The sequence below is a fragment of the Ursus maritimus genome, unplaced genomic scaffold, assembly GCF_017311325.1.
Source record: "Ursus maritimus isolate PB19 unplaced genomic scaffold, ASM1731132v1 scaffold_29, whole genome shotgun sequence".
Taxonomy (NCBI): Eukaryota; Metazoa; Chordata; class Mammalia; order Carnivora; family Ursidae; genus Ursus; species Ursus maritimus.
The window spans coordinates 28730012-28753309 of record NW_024425452.1 but is presented as its reverse complement, the minus strand read 5'-3'; the positions used below and the strand labels follow the sequence as shown (position 1 = coordinate 28753309).

Genomic DNA, 23298 nt, shown 5'->3' with positions numbered 1-23298 from the left:
CTTTTGCTGGTGTATGGCTAGCAAAAAAATCAGGGATTTCACTCAGTCCTATAACCACAAGGAAATGAATTCTTTCACCAACCAGTTGGCTCGGAAGAGGAGTCTGAGCTTCAAATATGACCCCAGACCTGGCCAACACCTGACTGCAGCTTTGCAAGACCCTGAGCAGAGATACTGTGAGATAATAAATTTGTGTTGTTTTAAGCCACAGGTTTGTGGTAATTTACCACACAGCAGTAGAAAACTAATATACACAGCAACTTGTTCTTGTTTTATTGGTGGATTCTCTTTCTCATCCACCTTCCCTCCATTACTTCATTTGTTCCTTTATTATTTTAGGCTCTTTCTTGAGTTAAAAAGCTCTCCTCAAATAGTGGTTATTTTTAGTCTTCTTCATGTTTAAATGTGAGACATTAAGAATGGAATCAGGTACCCGAGGGAAGCCTTGTGATAAAAAGATTCCATGTAGGTAGATACAACCAGAGATGTGGAGATCTTTTCTCTGTTCCTATTGAATTTCTCTGAAGAGAAATGTTTGAAACTCTGACTAAGTGCTTAAGGACTGCCTGGCTATCAGAAATCCCCCTGTGACATGGGCAAGGAAGTCTGAGTGTTGACAAACTTAAAGGCTATCAAATAAGTCCTATCTTCAGTCCTGAGCCCATTTCCACTATGACCATATGCACTTTAAGTATTCCAGAGGAAATGCCTCAGATTCATCTTGCCCAGAGGGTAAATGTTTGGATGCCAGTGTTCTGTGTGTCTGTGTGTGGCCACTTTAAGTATTGACCTGAAACAAATCTCCTTTGCCATTTGAGGCCTCAAAAATGCCATCCGTTGTGCATGTGGCTGGCTGCTGAGACCTCCGTATGTCTGAGCCATAAATCAGTTCTCTTCAGCTTTGTATCCCTTTATATACACACTTTAGATGATAGGATTGACAAAAATGATCCATTTTTTAAAATGGAAATTAACAGAAACCGTACTATTCAATGCAGTTTACTGTGCTGTGGAACTTTACTAAGATTATTTTTATGCACATGGAGGTTTACATTGCAGAAGCATTTGAACTGTGAGGAAGGAGAGAAAAATTGATTTTTTATTTTATTTTATTTTATATTTTATTTACTATTTTTTAAAGATTTTACTTATCTGTTTTAGAGAGAGAGAGAGCACAAGTAGAGGAGAGGGAGAAGCAGGCTCCTCATTGAGCAGGGAGCCTGATGTAGGGCTTGACCCCAGGACCCTGGAATCATGACCTGAGCCGAAGGCAGACGGTTAACTGACTGAGCCACCCAGGTGCCCCCTAATTTTTTAAATATGGTTTAGAATATGGATTTGATAAATATGAATTATTCTATACCCTTCATGGTTTTGAGGATAGCTGCAAAAATAATAATGACTGACATCTGAGGGATTCAGTTGTCACAACTCCTCTCCCCTTCAGCTGTTATCTGGCTGAAGGCACCTGAGTAATTAACTGAGGGCCCCTTCACCAGGGGTGACCAATGTTTGTTGCCAACTATTTCACCCCTTCCATTGCTCACCACCTCCTTAGGCCCAAATGGCAGTATTCTTGATGAAACAGAAATGAGGCTGCTGTGTTTGTGGAAACTCTCTCACTGAGTCAGATAAATATCTCCATACATGCTGCTCAGATTAATCAGCTCCCAGGTAGGGAGTTGCTTAACCGTTAAGGAGATATTAGCTACTGTCTCTGCCTTCTAGGTGAGGGAGAAGAAGAATAAAAAAATTGAAGTCATAAAAGTGCTCTAATAACTTAGAAAAAAATCTATGGCTCTACATTAAGGAATCATAAAATAAATTCATAGGAACTGTGTTAGGGAAGATGTAAGTATCAGAGGCACGAAAGACTCTTCTTGCCCCCAGCCCCAAGCCCTAATGAAATCTGCAGGGATGCAAGCATATAGAGGTTAAGCCATTACTATAGCAATATAAGTGAATTGCTGGAGTTGTATAAATGAATAATGAGATTTTAAAGTGGAAAGATTACATAGAAAACGGTGAGATTTGAGCAGAGATTAATAGTGTGCAATAAGTTACAAATATAGTGTGTATTATTGCCATATTCCTTGTGTGTGAAGATAAGATCTATGTCTTCATAGCAGCAAAAAAAAAGAGGATTTGGGTTTATACTCAAAAATTCTATAAGATAAAGAAAAACTGATGATAATTGTTTCTAAATTGACATATAACTCATTCTTATTTCCAAAGAGCTTTTAGACTTTGAGGAACTATTCATCAAGATTACATTTGAATTGTTCATTTATTTCAACTACATTTCTGGATTTTTGAAAATATGATACAACATTCATATTATTATTGCTTTTTTGGAGTGAAGGAGAAAGTAGTTATTATTAATATTAGTAATAACGAAAGTTGTGATTGCAGAAGATAAGATCAGAAGAGTCAGCAAAAGTGAGAATCACAAAAAAAGAATCACATTTTATTTATTAATTTGGCTTATTAAAAAATACCTATTGCAACAGCTTATAGGCATACATATAACATAAACCTGTAATTACAGGTTAAAATATACATGTAATAAGGACACAGTAAATATGAAAAAAAGACAAAAAAATACAAATAATACTAAATGCCCAAACCAGACTAGATACTAGGAAAACCAAATTAGGTGGTAGCTGATGTTATGTAATTTCAAAAGCATATTACTTAAGATTCCACCCTTCCCCGGGAAGAAAATTCTAAGCTTTTTCTCCCTGTTTATAGGTGATTTTGAATTTTTCTCTTTGAAATATGCTCAGGGGTATTCTGGTGGTTATTTTGAACATATATCATAAATAAATAGAATATAGTAATTCCATCTTTTTTTATGTGCTGATAACCAGTTACTAAAATGCACGCAAAACGGAAGACATAGTAATAAATTGGTTAGTGAAAAGATGAAAAATCTATTCTGTGAAGTAAACTATTCACCTAGGTTGAGTGAATGATCCCTTCCATGCAGCTTTAAGTATGTTTATTCTTTTCCAGTACCCTGAACAGCAATACTCAGGCACCCCCAAAAAGCAAATTAAATTCATAGGGGATGATGCTATCTTTCAGAGCTGCGTCAGTTTGTCACGTTAAGGCTCCTCAAACACTTAGGCAAATTTGTCAGTGACTTGGCCAGCGTTAAATTAATGATGGCAATAGATTATTTCACATTCTGCCTTCATCTTCCTCTTTCTTTCTTTTCTCAGATCCCTTACTAAAACTGATCCTCTAAAGAGCTGGGCACCTCAAACAGATTTGCAGCTGACGCTAAAATATTTTAAAATCCTTTATGGGGTCAAATGTGCTTACATCTAACTTTTTGCTTTTCCCTCAATTTATAAATGCTCTCATCATACAGAACACAGCACTAAACCGTATGGAATCACGGAAGATGAATGTAATAAAATTCCTTTTACATGGAAGTTTTCTTTTGTGGATATAGTTCTTTTTTGTGAAAAGCTATAACACCTCTTGAATAAAAATATTTAAGTAGTTACTTGCTCATCAACCATTAGGGCTGTGGAATTAAAGCCACATTCTCAGGAAATCAAGGATTCTGTGTCTGTGTATCTCCCATTAGGGATCATCAACTTTTTTTTTTTTTTGCATATAAAAGGACTTTTGCATTAATGACCTGGTAGTTTGTAATGTATACGAATTATGACTTATTGTGACTTGTTAGAAATTAACTTGCCCACATATTGCTGGTTAACTAGCCTTCAGTTTTGTCTTAAAATATTTACTATGTCCAAATCTAATAGAACTGTTTACTTAAACATAGTTGCTGTTTTATAAGGTATCCTACAATTCAGACTTTTTACAAAATCAGACCTGGCAAAAATTCCATTATTCTTTTTTTTTTTTAAGTTTTTTTATTTACTTGACAGAGAGAGTGGGAGAGCACAGTGGGGGAACAGTAGAGGGAGAGGGAGAGGCAGGCTCCCCGCTGAGCAGGGAGCCCGACGTGGGGCTTGATCCCAGGACCCTGGGATTGTGACCTGAGCCAAAGGCGGTTGCTGAACCATCTGAGCCACCCAGGCGCCCCAAAAATTCCATTATTCTGAATTAATTAGTTTTTAAATTGATTTCACTCATTTATTAATTCTAAAATATATATATTGGGCTCTTTTATTCGTCAGATCCTATTGGATATATGCTGAGTGGATCTCAGTCCTTTCCCTCAGAGGAATTCTTGTCTGGTTTGGGAGGTACAGGTAAATAAACGAAAAAAAAAAGTGCCGTGCCGATCCAGTGGTATACAGAGGCTGGAAGTCCAGAAATGTATCTACAGAGGAAGCAACTTCTCTGTTGAAATTGAAGGACTGACTGATTTTCTGGGTATACAATGGTTAGAAGGACACTGCATTCAAAGAAGTCATATGCAAAGGAATCAGGGAATCAAAATAGTATTCTGAAGAAATTTACGTGAAATGATAAAAATCACAGATGAAGTCAGCATAGAAATAATACTGCTTAATGCCTAGTTAACTTAGAATGTAGGTTTGAGTAAATGGAATTGAGACCAGAGTTTGGTAGGATTAATGGTGAAGGCTTCTAAACATAGCCTTTCCAACAGACCAAAAGGCTACCAAAACTTCAGGTGAGTTTGAAATGTTTCATAATTTAAATGAAAAGTCAAAATGGCCACAGAAAGGTACTAGAATGTTTCAGATATATAAAGTATAGGTCCAGGAAGTGAGAAACAAACCCCTCTAATTTTAAAGCCAAAACGGTTAACTGAAGTGAAGTGACTTACACTGGGGTGCATGTACCCCTTCGAGTCTGTATTTTTGTATTCTTTGGTAAATACTTAGTAGTGCAATTGCTGGATTATAGAGCAGTTCTATTTTTAACTTTTTGGGAACCTCCATACTGTTTTCTAGAGTGACTGCACCAGTTTGCATTCCCACCAACAGGGCAAAAGTGTTCCCCTTTCTCTGCATCCTTGCCAACATCTGCTGTTTCCTGAGTTGTTAATTTTAGCCATTCTGACAGGTGTGAGGTGGTATCTCATTGTGGTTTTGATTTTGATTTGTATTTCATGATGATGAATGATGTTGAGCAACCTTTCATGTGTATGTTAATCATCTGGATGTCTTCTTTGGAAAAACGTCTATTGATGTCTCTGCCCATTTCTTACCTGGATTATTTGGTTTCTGGGTGTTGAGCTTGGTAAGTTCTTTATAAATACTGAATACTAGCCCTTTATCAGATATGTCATTTGCAAATACCTTCTCCCATTCTGTTGGCTGTCTTTTGGTTTTGCCAACTGTTTCCTTTGCTGCGCAGAAGCTTTCTATCTTGATCATGTCCTAATGGTTCATTTTTGCTTTTGTTTACCTTGCCTCAGGAGACATATCTAGAAAAAAGTTGCTACAGCTAATGTCAAAGAGGTTGCCGCATGTGTTCTTCTCTAGGATTTTGATGGTTTCAGGTCTCACATTTAGGTCTTTCGTCCATTTTGAATTAATTTTTGTATATGGTGTAAGACAGTGGTCCAGTTTCATTCTTCTGCATGTTGCTGTCCAGTTTTCCCAACGCATTTGTTGAAGAGACTGTCCTTTTTCCATCCCTGAGGATTTGGAGCTTCAGTGGATCGTGAGTACTCCTGCTGCGTAACTCACTGAACTGTCTTGCTAGTTTCTACACTGGCGTGACTGGGCCTAATTCAAAAAGTAAAAGCTCTTATTCATTCTATTCTTCTGGAGCTCTGTGATAGCATTTAATAACACCCCAATGGGATATCTTCCACATATAGGATTATGGTATTTCTTCAAGTAATTGCTAAATGATACAGGGTCTAGTTGTTCTATGATACCCGCATCCATTTTACCTTGATGTTCAATAGATCTATAAATCTCCCCCTGGGAATCATCATAGTAACTATAATGGAAACTTTGACCCCAATGGCGAAATCAGAAGAAACCACAAAGAGATTACTAGGGTCCACTAGATATTTACTGAACAATTTTTCAAATTCCTGTTCTTTTGACTCACTCAGAGCTCCAACCAGTAGAGGAATAATGTAAACTCATCCTTGTGGCTTTCCATGGCTTTAGCTGTATAAGGCAAATGCATTTCAATACTGTGTTCATCTTCCTCTCTCTGCAGAGACATGTGTTCAAATATTCCTGTCTTCCGTAGTTCTCTGTAAAACTTTTGGTCCATACAAAGGTCATACAGAGGTATCCTATGTATATCCACCCTGGATAGTGCACATTGAGAGAGGCACATGATGAGAAGGCCCAAGGATGAAAATTCTCCAGGTAATAGATGGATCCACTTGTTTGTAAACATGAGCAGCACAAGACCCACAGTATCCTGCATGGGGTGCAATTATGGCTCTAGCAGGGCTCTTGCAGACTGTACTTGTTAAAGCCAACCTTCTAGCTGTGCATTCAGCTGCAGTCCCGAGGCTGCATACCAGCTCCAGGCATGACTGGCTTTCCAGCAGACCACTTTGTTGGACATCTTGTTGCCTGAGCCACCTATGGTACATAAGGATGAATCTCTATTCCCTCACTTAAAATCTGGAGATGTCTTTAGGTCTAAAATAATTCTCTTGTAGGCAGCACATAAATGGGTCTTGTTTTTTTAATCCATTCTGATACCCTATGTCTTTTGATTGGAACATTTAGTCCATTTACATTCAGAGTGATTATTGATATGTATGAATTAAGTGCCATTGTGTTACCTGTAAAGTCAGTGTTTCTGGTGATATTCCCTTTTCCTTTCTAGTCTTTGCTACTTTTGATCTTTCTTTCCCACTCAAAGAGTCCCCTTTAATATTTCTTGCAGGGCTGGCTTTTGTTTGTCTGGGAAAAACTATTTATCTCTTCTTCTGCTCTGAATGACAGTTTTGTTGGATAAAGTATTCTTGGCTGCATATTTTTCCCATTCAGCATGTTGAATATTTCCTCCTACTGTCTTCTGGCCTGCCAAGTTTCTGTAGACAGATCTGTGTTCATGATTTGTCTTCTTTTGTTGGTTAAAGACTTTTTTCCCTTGCTGCTTTCGGGATTCTTTCCTTGTCTGTGTATTTTGTGAGTTTGACTATGATATGTCTCGGTGATGGCTGGCTTTTGTTGAATTTAATGAGAGTTCTCTGAGCTTCTTGGGTTTTGATTCTGTTTCCTTCCCTGGTTTAGGAAAGTTTTCAGCTATAATTTCCTCAAACCTTCTTTCTCTTCTTCTTCTGGGACTCCTATGATACAAATGTTATTACATTTTAAGGAGTCACTGAGTTCCCTAAGTCTACATTTGTGATCCAATACTTTTCATTCCCTTATTTTTAGCTTCATTATTTTCCATAATTTTATCTTCTATATCACTGATTCATTCCTCTGCTTCATCCATTCTTGTTGCTATCACATCCAATTTGGTTTTACCACTCAGTTATAGCATTTTGTTTCAGCCTGACTAGTTTTTAGTACTTTTATCTCTGCTGTAAGGGATTCTCTAGCGTCTCCTATGCTTTTCTCAAGCTCAGCTAGTATCCTTATGATTATTGTTTTAAATTCTGGTTCAGACACCTTACTTGTATCTGCATTGATTAAATACCTGGTTGTGACTTCTTCCTTTTCTTTCTTTTGGGGTGAATTCCTCTGTCTTGTCATTTTATTTGGGTCACTGTTTTTTGTTAGGAAAGCCTGTTGCATTCCTGCTGCTGAATAATGGCTATATTAGGAAGAGGTCAAAAAAAAAAAAAAAAAGAAAGAAAAGAAAAGAAAGAAGCTAAAACCTACTTCCTCTCAAACCGAAGCTTTGATTGTAGCTCTCTATGATCAATAGACTTGGTGCATGGGGAAAGTTTGTGCTGGCCTTCTGGGGGTGGGGCCTGCTACACTGATTCTTTGGCTGACTTGCGCTAGTGGAGATGAAACTGCAGGGCGATGGGGAGGGGGAAGGGCTTGGTGTAAGTGGCTGCGGCCTCCACCAGATGGTGCTGTTTTGCTCACTGAGATTGGTTAGTGATGACAGGGGTGGGAGGAATGGCATCATCCAACTGTCTTTTCTCTGGGTTGGGTAGCGCGTACTGCCACTCTTCAGGAAGCTCTCACAGAAGAGCAAACCATCACCCTGTTGTGTCCCTGGCTTCCACCAAATCCTTGTCTTCACCCTGCCTGCATCTGAGCGATTCATCTGTCAGGTGGCACAGCACTCTTGTGTTTTTTTGCAGGCACGTGACTGGATTTCCAAACTCTAAATTTTAGAGATCCCCACAGAGCAGACCCATGCTGATCCTCTGGGGGAGGGTCCTGCTGCACTTTTGCCATTTGCCAGTTTGTCCTGGAAACTGGTTGCACCACCACGCAGCGGTATGGATTTTATGGTAAAGTATAGCCAAGACCTGGTACCTAGGTTTGCAGCCCTCAGCCAGTGTCTCTGTTCCTATGCTAGTGAACAGGTCAGCTCAATGGCAACTGCTGGGTCCCTGTAGTATTTTCTTAATTTCATGTAAAGTGCATCACCCAATCAAGATGGGATTAAAGCATATACAGACACAAAACTAATTTTTTGGATTGTATTTTTTATTTTACAGTTTTTATATGTGACATTTTGTGGTACTAAAGAAGTGGTCTTGCAATCTCATATATTTTATTGTAGTGATATTTCAATCTCTATGACTAGAATCCCTAGCGTTCAAATCTCAGCTCTATCATGTGACCTTGGGCAAATTACTTAACTTCTCTCTGCCTCAGGTTCTTCATCTGTAAAATGGGAATAATTCGATAATACTTGTCTCACAGGATTGTTGTGAGGAGGGAAAATGCCAATAAATTTAAGGTTCATGGAACATTTCCTGACACAGAGTAAAAACTGAATGTTTTGTTTTCAAGAATTTACTTAACCTAATAGAGTCTCTATTTCATTATCTGCAAGAGTAGATTATATGTCATAGAATTGTTAAAAGAATCAAATTGAAAATTTGAGAGTAAACAATCAGTAACATGAAAAGCGAGGGGTTGTAGTCTCCTTATTCTGTACCTACTTCCAAATACTGATGCATTAGTAGACAAAATGATACTATGCATTGTCATGGTAACTAGGTATGCCCTAACTCATTGCTCTTTTTGTCCTACTGATGCGCTGTTTTCTTAAAGGTAGTCTAGAAATTTCCTTTTATAGATATATCTGAGAGTAGTTGCCCAAACCAACTTCTAAATAAAAGAAGTTTCCTCTCCCTTTGTATTAGTTTTCTAAGAAAAGACCAGAAAAAAGACTATTGTGTATAGAGAAGGCTGATAACTTTATTTAGGCATTTTTCCAAGCTTCAATTTTTAGTTTGTAGTGTGGCATCCATAAAAACATGTGCTTTAGGATAAAGGCTTTCTTGTGCTAAATTCCTGAATTCCTGGCTACCACTTGCTGCGTAGTGATGGGCAAGTTACCTGTGTTTTGGTTCCTACATTTGTAAAAAAGAATACTAAGAACACCTTAACCTGTTGAATTGCTGTTCTAAAAGACTTACTACATATAAAAGATTTACAATGCTGCATGGTACATCCTAAGACCTTGATAAATATTAGCTATTTTGATAATTATTGTTCTTTGTGTTTAGTTCAATGGAGTAAAGTGAAGTTAAATTTTTAAAAAATATTTTATTTATTTATTTATTGAGGTAGAGAGAGCATGAACAGGGGGAGGGGCAGAGGAAAAGGGAGAGAGAATCCCAAGCAGACTCTGTGCTGAGAGCAGAGCCTGGCATGGGGCCCAATCCCATAACACTCAGATCATGACCTGAGCCAAAATCAAGAGTCAGACGCTCAAGTGACTGAGCCACCCAGGCATACTGAAGTTTGTATAACTTTATGTTGTGCATGAAAACATTACAAAACAAAACAAATCTAAACCAAGTAAAACGATGTCAGCAAAAATGGTGGAGGAAGGATCTCTGAATATTCTCCCCTTCATGAAATGAGAACAATGGCAGTAATTGTTAGAAATTTTTTTATAGAACTCTAAAAATTAACCAAAGGCTTGACAGAGTCTGTAAAAACAGCTGAATTGCAATAAAAAGAGTAATTATTATGGCATTTTAACTTTCCCTATTCCCATACCCTCCTGCCAAGATCTATAGTAACCTTAAAAAACAGTAGTCCATAATCATGGTAAACACCAGCAGCCTAGCAGCATTTGGAAGTGCACAGTGGGGTTGGAGCTCCTCCAAAGACCCATTCCCAGAAAATTATCATTATTTTACCTGTCAGATGTTTCTTGCTGACAAGGCTGTTTTCACTTGATCTGACTTGGAGCTCACCTAGTAGGAATAGCCTTTTCCCTGGCATCTGTCAAAAACAATTAGAGGAAATTATTAATATTTTGACTGCCCAAGATTATGGTTAACAGTTGGAGCAAACAATAGGCTAACTAAATAATTTTTTAAAAATCTGGAACATGAGATGTCTATAGGGGGCGCTGAAAAGACCTGACATATTTCTGGGGATCTGGGAGGTCACCTGCATGCTTAGGGCTGCTCATATGCCAAGGGATGTGTATATGCTAACAGAAAACCTGAGAAGAACCTAAACACTTGTCTTAGTTTGTTCGGACTGCTATAATACAAATATCAGAAACTGAATGAATAGCTTATAAACAACAAACATTTATTTCTCACAGTTCTAGAAGCTGGGAAGTTCATGTCTGATGAAGGCCCACTTCCTCATAGATGGCATCATCTCACTGTGTCCTCACATAATGGAAGGGGCAAGGGATCTCTCTCAGAAAAAGAAGTTTTATAGACATGCTAATTCTATTCATGAGGGCTCTGCCTGTGTGACCTAATCATCTCCTAAAGGCCCCAAGTCCTAATAATATCACTTTGGAGGCTGGGATTTCAACATGTGAATTTTAGAAGGGGTACACAAATATTCAGACCACAACAACCCTTATCTCTGGCTCACCTTGAGGCTCTGTGTATGATGAAAGCAAAGGCTAAGATAGGGTTGATTGTAAACTACCTAGCTGAGTGTTGAGGACAGCCTCAAATACACACTTAGCGCCTCAGCAGAGACTGGGAGAGTTATTGTTTCCATGCATTTAAGGAAATCTCTGTCCAATCGTTAGTTGACCACTAAGAATTGAGCAGAAACTTTCACGAACTGACAAAGAATACAGACTTTATAGAATTAGTGCAGAAAGGTCAATAACAGCAGCAACAACAAACAGCAACATCAACAAACCCTGAGGACAGGAGATACTTTGATTTCCTAAGTTGTTGCATTAAATTATTTAAAGAGTTTGAATTTCAAAAAAAAGTTATGAGATATACAAAAAAATATGAAAGTGTGAACCATACATAGAACTGTCCCTGTGGAAGCCCAGATGTTGATACTTCATTTGTTGACACAAATACTTTAAATCAGCTACTTAAAAAATGTTCAAATAACTAAAGGAAAGAATGTCTAAAGAATTAAAGGAAAGTTTGAGAATGCTGTCTCACTGAATAGAAAATACAAATAAAAAAGATAGAAATTAATAAAAATAACAAATAGACTATAGTTGAAAAGTACAATAACTGAAATAAAAAATTCACTAGAGAGGTTTGACAGCAGATTTGAATAGGCAGAAGAAACAATCAGTAAAGTTGAAGGGAAATCAATTGTAATTGTCCAGTTTTAGAAACAGAAAGGCAAAAGCATAAAGTAAAATAAACAGATTCTCAAGATCAGTGGAACACTACCAAACATATCAATATATGCATAATGATATTTACAGAGGTATGAAGAGAGAAAGGTGAAGTAAGAATATTTGAAGAAATTATGGCTAAAAACTTCTCAAATTTGATGAAAAAATTGATTGACATGTCTAAGAAGCTCAATGAACTCCTAGTAGGAAAACTTAAAGAGATCCATCCCATAGACAAATTATAATCAAACTGTCAATGACCAAAGACAAAGAGAAAATATAGAGAGTAGAGAGAAACATCTCATTAGGTGCAAGGGATTCCTAATAAGATTAACAGCCAATTTCCCATCAGAAACAATGAAAGCCAGATGGCAGTATGAGGATACATTCAAAGTGCTGGGGGGGGGAAAAGAAAGGATAACTAAAACTATCCTTCAAAGCTATCTCTAGCAAAACTATCCTTCAAAATTGAAGGAGAAATTAAGACAATTATAGATTAAAAAAAACCCCAAAACTGAGCGTATTCATTACTATCAGACTTTCCCTATTAGACATCATAAAGGGTTTCCTTCAAAAAATTATGCTATGCTCATTACAAGTGTAGCTACCATCTGACATCATATAATGCTATTACAATATCATTGACTATATTCTCTATGCTGTGCTTTTTATTCCCAAGACATTCATTCTATAACTGGATGCCTATACCTCTCATGTCCTTTCACCCATTTTTTCCATCTCCCACCCCCTCCCCCCTCCTCTGGCAACCATCCGTTTGTTCTCTGTCTTTTATAACCAATTTAAAATACAACTGCATAAAGCAATAATTATAAATCTGTTGATAGTCATATACAGCATAGAAAGATGTAATTTGTATAACAATAAAAGCACAAAGGAGGGGGATGGGAATGGACTGCATAGGAGTAAAGTTTTTATACACTATTGTAATTAAGTTGGTATTAATCTGAGCTAAATTTTTTTAAGTTAAAATATTAATTATAATTCCCAGGGAAACCACTAAGAAAATAACTAAAAATTTATAGTTAAAGAAACAACAAGGGAATTGTACACTAGAAAATGCCTACTTAACACAAAAGAATGTAGTACTGGAATAGAAGAATGAACAAGATATAAGACATATAGAAATAAGTAGCAAAATCACAGACATAAACCCTAATTTATTAGTAATTAGGTTGTGTAAATGTATTAAATATCCCACATGAAAATAAAGAGACTAGTATAATAGATTAAAAATGATCCAACTCTATTCAGTGTACAAGAGACACATTTAGATTTAAAGACAAAACTACGTTAAAAATAAAAGTATGAAAAAAGGCATACTTTGCAATCAGTAACCAAAAGGGAGTGAGAGTAGCTCTACTAATAGCAGACAAAGTAGACTTTAAGACAAAAAATTGTTACTAGGAAGGACATTTTGTAATAATGAAAGGGTCAAGCCATCAAGAAGTTATAACTATAAACATATATGCTAATATTAGGGCCCAAAGTATATGCCCCAAACCGACGGAACTGAAAGTGGAAACAGACTGTTCAACAATAATAGCTGAAGACTTCAAAACTCACTTTCAGTATTTGATAAAACAGTAAAAAGATTGGTAAAGAAACAGAAGACTTGAACAACACTATACACCAGCTAGACCTAACAGATATGTATAGAACACTGTATCCAACAACAGAAGCATACACATTCTTCTCAAGTGCACACGGATCACTTTCCAAGATAGACCATATCCCTGTAAATGTTAAGTGATACAGAGTATGTTCTCTGATCACATGGAATGAAATTGGAAGCCAATAACAGAAGTAATTTGGCAAATTCACAAATATGTGAAAATTCATATACAACCAGTGGATCAAAGAAATCGTAAGAGAAATTAGAAAATACTTTGAGATAAATGACATTTTAAACACAACATACAGAAACTTAATGAAATGCAGTTAAAATAGTGCTTACAGGGAAATTTGTAGCTATGATTCTTAACTCAAAAAGGAAGAAAGGGACACCTGGGTGGCTCAGTTGGTTAAGCACCCAACTCTTGATTTCAGCTCAGGTCATGATCTCAGGGTTGTGAGATCAAACCCTGCATCTGGCTCTGCACTGGGCATGGATCCTGCTTGAGATTCTCTCTTCCTGACTCTCCCTCTGTCCCTCTCTCCCTCCCTACTCTCCCCCTCTAAAAAATAAAAAAATAAAATAAAATAAAATGGAAGAAAGATGTCCATTTAATAACTAAAACTTCCACTATAATACTAGAAAAACAAAACAATCTAGTACAAAAAGAAGACAAAATAAAGAAAGCTAGAGTAAAAATAAATGAAATAAAGACTAGAAAACAATAGAGAAATTAATGAAATCACAAGTTGGTTCTTTGAAAAGATCAATACAATTGACAAACCTTTAGCAAAATAATCAAGAAATAAAGAAGACTGAAATTAATAAAATCAGGAATGAAAAAGGGAATGTTATGATTGACCTTACAGAAGTAAAACAAATTATGAAGGAATATGAGAACAATTGTGTATCAACAATGGATAACCTAGATGAAATAGACTAATTTTTTTTAAAGACACCCAAACTACTGAAACTGACTCAGGAAAAAATTGAAAATCTCAGCAAACAAACAAACACATAAATACTTAAATAAAGAAAAGAAAAAGACAGGAAAAATGACAGGAAAAAAAACCTCCTGAAAATCTGGTCTTATTTTCATTTGCTTCTTTCTCTAAATGTGTTGTGTCTAATTTTTTAAATAAATCATTTTTGTTAATTGAGCATTGTGGATCATTAGGATCTAGCTAATTTGTCGGATAAAATGTTTCCCGTTACTGCTGGCCTGTACCATATGGATGACTACTGAGAGAGTTGTCTATTGTTTTCCTAATGTTGGCATCCTGTTAGCTAGAAAAAAACATGCCACTGTTTATGATTGGGAAAGGGGTACTATCCTCATACTGGGCTTTCCTTTTAAGGAGCTACATCCAAAAGCTCCATAAGCTCTTCTTTTCAGTTGTTGGTTGTAGCTACGTGGAAACCGGTAAAGCATGTTCCCACGGTAGTAATTCCTGGTAACAGCAGGTATGATTTTTATGGTGACGTAAACTGGGTACATACTTTTGATTTAAAGAAATGCTTCATATTTATATTTGGTTCCATATGGCATATTTAAAATTAATTAAAGAGCCTGTGAGACTCTACTTAGCATGAATGAGAATATAATCGGTTACTTACTTTTCCTGAAAAGAAAGGCCTCCAACATGGAAAGGTAAATATGGTATTACTGTATTACACTGTTGATAAATGATAGTTTTTAAGTAACATGCCATTATTTTCAATGTGCTTCCAAAGACTCCACCATCATTTGTTACTTTCCTAGACCCTGAGTAGCAACAGTGATTAGAGAAATGCACTTGAATTTCAATTCAGAAAAGTAGTTGATTATCCTCCAGAAGTGTGGGAGTTCTCTTCTCTTAAGTTTTGTATTTCTATGACCGGTTAGTGTGATCAGCAATTGTAATTGCCACTTTAGTGCTTGGCCAGAAAGCTGTTATATCAATCAATCAAACAAATACATGGGTAAATTAATTAATATTTTTTATTGAAAACAATTTAAAGGAATTATAGCAAAGTGATTTTGATTTTTGACAGTCCTACTTACCATCTGCATTTAGCAAAACTCTTGACATCAGTTGGGGTTGCTAAGCAATAAATATCTCTGCCCTGACTCCACAGTCCCTGGGATCACTCCATTCCTTTGTCATTCAAGCATGTCACACAGCTTGATGTGGGCCTCCAATTCCTGCACAGTCAGAAATGGGGCCTGCTGTTCCTACAGTAGAGAGCGAATAAATAAAATGGTGGGAGAGAGAGATGATTAAAACACTGGGACAGTAAGGCTTTAATTCTCAGAATTTGGGGATGCACTTTTGAAATGAGAGGTAATTCATCATAAACTCAGTGGCTTTATCACTTTACAAACCCCGGTAGGGGCACCTTGGTGGCTCAGTTGGTTAAGCCTGGGACTTTTTATTTTGGCTTAGGTCATGGTGTCATGGTCTTGAGATCAACCCCATGTCAGGCTCCATTAAGATTTTCTCTTTCCCTCTGCTCCCCCCTCTCCCCACCACGAGCACACACACACACACACACACACACACACACACACACACACAGACTGCAGGTAACTTTCACACCCAGCAGAAACTCATCACCTTTTGGGGTACTTACAGTAACTTTGTTATTATAGAAACACTTCTCAGATAGACAATGGTATGTTTTGTAAAAGCTTCTATACCATTTTCTATTTGGCAAAGGATAGCCCTGATCATTTAATCATCAGATTATATTACAGTCCTGACTTCAGTGAAGCTAGGAAAGGCTGATGAAAGTCCTGTGCTAATTTAAAGGCTTTTGACAGTAGGCAGACTAGTTTAAAATGACTCCAACTATTAAAATGGTTTGTAATTACTTATATGTGAGCAATTTCTTTTTAAAATTTTCATATCAGTGCTAGATTCTGTGGCAATACTTCCTTTCCTGATTCTATCTCATGATACAGGCACACTTACTTATTTTTACATTTTTCACATAGGAAAAGGAGAATGTTTCCTTTCATGCTGACTTACTGAGCTGTTTAAAAACGGATGAGATTTCACCTGAACTATAAGAATAAAGAATATTAGGACATGTAAATTTTTCTAAGCCATCAATAAAAATCTTGAGAATTTTTTTTAAATTAGTACCTAGCTCTTTAAAAGAATTAACTTATATTACAAAGCATAGATAGGTCTTGAAATGATGAATTTGGCCATGTTAGATAGAACTGAGATGAAAAAGAATACAATTCCCCTAGCTCCTTGACCATGATTTTGAGGTTAGTCTTCTAACATATAAAATAGTGGGGTTGATGTACATAATCTCAAAGGTCATATTCAACTTAAAAACTTTCTCATCTTTAATATAGGAACTGAAGCAAATGAGTTAAAGTAGTTTTGTCTGATGTGGTATATTCAGTCAAATCAAAGATAAAAAAATCTCTTCCATGACTGTTTTTGATTACCTTTACTTATAACGTGTTCTAATTTGTTTTGAGATGGTGCGTCAACAAGTAACCTAAAGGCACTATAATGTCTATATTCCTCAGTGTTCTGAGACAGAGAAGAGAAGTGCATCCATGGAGTGAAATGACCGAGAAGTAAAGTGACCTCATGATCAATAGCCAGGAAGTGTAAAGCCGAGATTCAGATCTGTTTCTCTGATAACTAAGTCAGAGATTTTTTTTTTACAGTATAACACTTTCCATTTTATAAGAAAATATATTTCAGTATACTTATTTTTCAGCTAACATAACTGAGCCTCAGGGCTGTAAAATGACTGACTTACCCCAAGGATGCCTACAGATCGGAGACAAGAAACCACACTTCCTGACTTCCATTCTGATGCTCTTTCGGGTTACATCATCCAGATTCATGGCTCATCTTCATTCTTACTCTGTACATTCCATTTTTAAGGGTAAACATTATGGAGAAGGAGAAGCGAAAGCCTTGGGATTTAATAATATTTTTGAACTAAAAATTTGGACTATTTTCTTGAATTATTCGACCTTGAATTCTTTGTGGTTAAAGATTTTTAGCAATAACAGTAACTGTTAGCCCCTTTCAACAGTAACACAAAAGTCTCCTGGCTTATCAGTCCCTGATTATAAGAAGCCAGGACCTCAGCCTTATCTTCCCTCAGTTACTTTATAATGCCCTGAAAGAGCTAAAAATTATGTATGCAAGGCCATTTTGTCAGCTAGAGTTGCTGTAGATAATTTACTGAGCACTTACTATGGTGCGAGGCACTATGCCATGCTTATTACAGATTATTTTATCATATCCTTGCAATAACCACATACCACAGGTACTATGAGCACCCTCATGTTGACAGGTCAGGAGTCTGAAGCACAATGGGGCTCAAGTTTTCAGAGCCACCAAGTGTCAAAGCCAAGTTTTGAACGGAGACAGGCTGACTCCAGAGTTGATGCTCTTACTGGTGAAACTCCACAGCAAACAGCAAACTTCTTCTATAGTTCCATGTACTACATATGCCTGTTCGTGGCAAAAGGCAGCACTGGAAATAGCCTTGACCCCCCCCCTTTTAGGAGCTACGATTACAAGTTTTGTCAAGTTTCCAGTTTTCAGCCAAAGCTGGTTCTATTCCATGACTGAGAGGCTTCCTCTCCAGCTCATGCTGTGTTTCGTGATGTGAGCCCTAAAAATAGCTGAGCATATGTAAAGCTTCCCAAAGTGAGCAGTTTCAGCACCTTCTCTTTCTTTATTTCCTTATTCATAGGAACTCAAACCCAGTCCAAAAGGCCGGGAGAATCAGATGCTCCACTGCCTTCCTCTTTCTTCTTTGTCCTCATAGCCACTTTACAAGACCTTTCTCCCTCTCCTTGCCAAACAAAAACTCGCTTGTGCCATTTTGTGTATGAGTGTGTGACCATACCCTCAGCTTCTGTAGCTAAATCAGTATCTTTTACAAAAATAATACTAAATGTCAGGACATCTAATCCAATTACTGGTGAGCACTTACAATGAAATTCTACCTTGTTAGCAATTTGTTTGTTGTTACAAGACTGGAACATAACATCTGGAACCATAAAACTCCTGGGAGAAAAAACAGGAAGCGAACTTCATGACAACGGCCTTGGCAGTCTTCTTTTGGAATTAACACCAAAAGACAGACAAGACAACAAAAGCAAAAATAAACAAGTGGGACTATATCAAGCTAAAAAACTTCTGCACAGCAAAGGAAACCATCTGCAAAATGAAAGGCAGCCTACTGAATGGGAGAAAAATATTTGCAACTCCTATATCTGGTGAGGGGTTAATATCCAAAATATAGAAGAACACATACAACTCAATAGCAATAAAACCAAACAATTGGATTAAAAATTGGTCAGAGGATCTGAAAAGACACCTTTCCACAGAAGACATACAGATCGCCAACAGACACACGAACCCATGTGCAACGTCACTCATCACCAGGAAAATGAAAATCAAAACCTCAGTGAGATGTCACCTCAAATCTATTAAGATGTCTATTATTAAAAAGACCAGAAATAACAAATGCTGGTGGGGATGTGGAGAAAGGGGAACACTTGTCCACTGCTGGTAGGAATTTAAACGAGTATAGCCACTAGAAAAACAGTATGAAGTTTTCTCAAGAAATTAAAAATAGAACTACCATACGATCCAGTCGTTGCACTTTTGGGTATATATCCAAAGGGAATGAAACCATTATCTGGAAGAGATATCTGTACTCCCATGTTTGTCGCAATATTATTCACACCAGCCAAGATATAGAAAAACCTGTGTCCCTCCATGGATGAATGAATGAAGAAAATGTGGTATGTATATAAAGGGAATGCCATTTGTGAAATTTGTCTTCTATGAAATTCGAGGGCCTTATGCTAAGGGAAATAAGCCAGGAAAAGAGAAACACTGCATAGTATCACTTACATGCACAACAAAAAAATGAAGTCAAACTCATAGAAACAGGGAGTAGGAAAGTGATTGCCAGGGGCTGGGAGGTAGGGGAAATAAGGAGATGTTGGTAAAACGGTACACACTTTTAGTTATAAAATGAATAAGGTCTGAGGACCTAATTCACAGCATAGTGACTAAGGTTGATAACACTGTATTGTATAATTGAAATTTGTGAAGAGAATAGAACTTAAGTGTCCTCATCAAAAAAAAAAAGTAAATATGTGAGGGCATGGATGTGTTAATTAACTCGAAGGGGAGAATCCTTTTAGAATATATATAATATATATATATATAAAATTATCACATTGATCCCTAAATATCTTAGAATTTTATTTGTCAATTATACTTCAATAAGGCTGAAAAATAATATAATAAAATAATTTGCTTTTCAAAACTTGAGAAAAACTAAAATGAAAAAATAGTAAGTTCATACTGTTGAAGGCTATCAAATAAGGAAAATTGTTTTTAAATGAGATTAATCAGCTCTGGCAAGGAAGGACATAGTGCAATGAGCACTCTTATTTGCTCCTACAAATCAGTCTGACATTGAACTGAAAAACTATTAGAAGAATTTATGTCCCATACAGAGGGAAACTGCTCAAAAATGTTCATCTTCGCATTATTTATAGAAGCTGAAACTCAGGAACAAATTCTATTCCAGTACAGGGGAATGACTATGCTACTCATGTTATATCCATTGAAGGAAAGGTATGCATCCATTACAAACAGTGTTTAGGAAAGTTTTCAACAGCATGGGGTAGTGCTTAGGTTAGCATGCATATTCTGCAGTAGACTAATGATTCGATATAGAAATTAATGTTATGGAAAAAGTTTTCTATTATGAAATAATTTAGAGAAACTCACACACACAAAAAGGTTTCTTTTCTTTTTCTGGAGGATTCCTCTTTCCATGCCATGCAACTTTTTCTTAACAAAAATTGCTAGCATAAATATCAATAAACTTTTATTCTGAAAGGAAATAAGATCACATGCCATGCAACCTTTTCTTAACAAAAATTGCTAGCATAAATATCAATAAACTTTTATTCTGAAAGGAAATAAGATCACATAAAAGAAACAAAACACTTAAAGTCATAATAATTATCACTTAGGCAACTTTTTACAGCTTACAAAGTAATTTCTCACAAATAACTTCACTTGGTTTTATAATAAACAGTTTAAGAATAAGAATTTTTGAATTAGGCTATCTAGATTTAAATCTGCCCAGACACTTATCTTCTGAGAACCTTGGCACATTACTTTGTCTTTATAAAACTAAATTTCCTTACCTGTAAATTGAGAATACTAGTAATTCATGTCTTATTTTTTGTTGTGCTTTCACAATTAAATGAAGACTAAAGCTTCTAGTAGGGAGTAAATAATCTATAAGTGGAAGCAGTTCTTATTACCAATAAGAAGTAGGGAATGCGACCCTAAAGGGTTTGAGATAAACAGAACCAAGATTCAAACTTACACCTTCTGATTTCAAAACTCGCTCCATTTCCACTGCACACAATGCCTTAGAGACTCCTGGAGTTAAAGTGACCTAGCAATAGAAAACCTAAGTATCAGCAGAGCATTTTGAAATGACACTGATTATTTTCCACGATTTTTTGCTTCTTTCACATGTCCCTTTCTCTCTACCTGTGACTAACACCGAAATAAATTCTCCAAGTGCTACTCCCTCTGCTCGGCTTTGTCTTCCAAGCTTTTGTGTTTTGTGGACAGTAATTACCAGACAATGGGTTTTCAAGCCTGTGAATTAGCCAAATGATAAGACTCTGTTTTCCTGAAGAATGGTTTTTCAAAAGATATAGAGCCTTCTTAAAATATTTGGTTTTTAAAAAGACAGCTGGGTTCTTATATCTACCTCTGCATTCAATCTATTATATTATCACATTATTACATGTCATGAAGCTTCTGGGAAACTCAGGGTATACCTGCAAGAGAACGAGAATGAAAAAGGCAACTGTCTTAGTATTATAGATTGTGAGAATAGTTTTATTTTAAGGATCCCTAGTCCAAATTTTGATGACCACTGATCTAAAACATTTGTAGATGTATAGATATAAAAAATTAAAACATTTGTAGATATGGCGTAGGACACCAAATGTTTTTAAACAAGTTATATGCTTGTTTTGTCTAGTTATAGTGAAATTCACTTCATTAGAAAATTGTTTTAATCTCTGAGTATGTACCAGCCACTATTTTAGAAACTGTATGTAAAATATGCATTATACAGATTATCTACTTTTAAGTGGTTTATCATTTTAATCAGAGGAAATCAGACACACTTACAAGCGTGTCAAAATGTGAAAGAACATATTAAATGGCAAAAGATGGTCAACAAAATACCAGAAAATGTCCAAAGGAAAGAAAACTCAAATGTACCTGGGGAGTCTAAAGAGGCTTCCTATCCCTAAGAAATTAGTAGAATTCTGAGAGTAGGTATGGTGTTTTGAGAATACATTTTGTAGCAGTCACTATTCTAGGAGCTTGGCATATACCAATTCATTTCTTCTTTATAACAACTCTGTGAGGCAGGCAATATTATCTCCTGCTATCGAGGAGGAAATTTAGGCCCAGAAAGATTAGGTAACTTGTCAAAAGCCACACAGGCAGCAGTACAGGGAGCTGGGAAATAAACTCCATAATGGGACATGGGTGTCTATTTCCTTAATGAACAGTCACTGTTCTTCAACAGGAATTTCTTTTATTAAAGATTTTATTTATTTATGAGAGAAAGAGAGCGTATACACGAGAGAGAGCACAGGAAAGAGCACGAGCAAGGGGAGGGGCAGAAGGAGAGGGAGAAGCAGACTACCCACTGAGCAGGGAGCCTGCTGCTCAATCCCAGGACCGTAGGATCATGACCAGAGCTGATGGCAGACACTTAACCAAATGAGCCACCCAGGTGCCCCTTTTTAATAGGAATTTTTAAAAGTGTGCATGTGCATTTGAATGTGTGTTATGAGAAGTCAGGTAGGTTTGGGGAATATAGTTCTATTTGACTGGGTTATCAATAATTCAAAGTAAAATGATGGGATGCAAATTCTAAAAAGTCATTTCAGATTATACTATAGAGATTGTTGACCAATAGAATAAGGTGTGCATATAATTTGATGAGCAGTGGAAAGATACTGAAGACATTTGGGGAAATTACTGAAATGATTAACAGTAAGACTTAGAAACATTAATCTGGCAGCATAGTATATAATGGGTTGGAAGGAGAAAGAACTGGGCAAATGGACTTTATTGTTATTGAGATTGTCTGAGAATGAGCCAAAAAAGTCTAGAATTTCAGTGGTGGCAGTAAGAACAGAGAAGGAAAGCTGCAGGAAGTGGAATGTACAGGGGCCTGTACCTGATTAGATGTGTAACATTTCTGTGTGTTGGAAAGGGGTGAATTCAAGGTGAGGTGGTAAGGGAAAAAAGTCAAAGATAATATCCCGTGTATTCTCTGAGCCATGGTCCTCTAAGCCCTCTTTGAGAGCCTCTGATCACCTTCTGTAGGATTAGCATTGTCTGAGGTTTTGTTTTGTTATATTTCGTTACTTTATTTTACAAAGTATCTCTTAATCACTCATTACGTATAAGCCAACATGCCAGATACTTAGAGGGAAATAAAGTCAGATGAACTGTACCCTTACTCTTCAAGGAAGTTTATGTGTGGGAATTGATTTGAGTGGCACTTCATGGAAGCAGAAATTTTTGTCTGTTTTCTTAACTGCTCTAGGTCTTGCTTTTAGAATAGTGCTCAACACATAGCAAAAGCTCACCAAATATATGAATGAACGGATTAATGGGGAAGCCACATTCAAAGTGAGTCAATGAAAGGAGAAAATCAGGGACGTGATGACCTGGAAATGAATGAGGAAATCGCCAGCCCTTGATTTGACATGATTTGACATCATAGGATGAAGAGACAATTTCAAAATCCTTTCCCTATAGTGTGGCTAATTACAACGCATCCAATCTGGATCTGAAAGCAGGAGACAGGCATGAGAGAAGGAATACTTTTAACACTATTTTTTAAGAGCTTGACAAATTGAGTTGACTCGAAAGAATTCAATGATTCTTTCAATCACTTCTTTAAACAAA

At 36.6% G+C, this 23298-nt stretch overlaps 1 pseudogene; it reads right to left on the bottom strand.

Moving 5' to 3' along the window:
• Positions 1 to 5606: 5606 nt before the first annotated feature.
• On the bottom strand, positions 5607 to 6501 carry LOC103657403 (annotated as a pseudogene).
• Positions 6502 to 23298: the final 16797 nt, after the last annotated feature.